Source organism: Eschrichtius robustus, chromosome 13 (genome assembly GCF_028021215.1).
Source record: "Eschrichtius robustus isolate mEscRob2 chromosome 13, mEscRob2.pri, whole genome shotgun sequence".
NCBI classification, from domain to species: domain Eukaryota; kingdom Metazoa; phylum Chordata; class Mammalia; order Artiodactyla; family Eschrichtiidae; genus Eschrichtius; species Eschrichtius robustus.
The window spans coordinates 46811247-46811687 of record NC_090836.1 but is presented as its reverse complement, the minus strand read 5'-3'; the positions used below and the strand labels follow the sequence as shown (position 1 = coordinate 46811687).

At 48.3% G+C, this 441-nt stretch overlaps 1 non-coding gene across 1 annotated transcript; it reads right to left on the bottom strand.

Moving 5' to 3' along the window:
* Positions 1-359: 359 nt before the first annotated feature.
* Positions 360-441, bottom strand: TRNAS-CGA (transfer RNA serine (anticodon CGA)). Its single transcript has one exon. It is a non-coding gene; the product is annotated as a tRNA-Ser (tRNA).

The following is a 441-nucleotide window of genomic DNA, read 5'->3' as shown; positions in this document are numbered from 1 at the left end:
ACCTGGAAACTCCAGTTTTGACTATTATAGCACAACAGGTATTCACATTCCCGAACAAAACTTAACCTTTCTTCAACCAAATCCTTTGCTATGCCCTCCCAAAAGAATGAAACAAGGTATGCCAAAACTGTGCTTGCAAAGCTGAAGTTAAAGAACTCTGAAAGTGCCTTGTATCCTAGCAGCCAATACAGTTGTGCATAATTACGCTTCTCATGGTCACCCTCATTCGCGCCCCCCTCCCCCCAAATCCAGAGGTGAGACCTTCTGGCTTCTGTTTCCGAGACAAAGGGAAGTGCACGAGAGACACGTGGAAGACAAGGGGCTCCCTTCACACACCCTTGAAGGAAAAAAAAAGCGGTCGTCACGAACAGGATTCGAACCTGTGCGGGGAAACCCCATTGGATTTCGAGTCCAACGCCTTAACCACTCGGCCACCGTGAC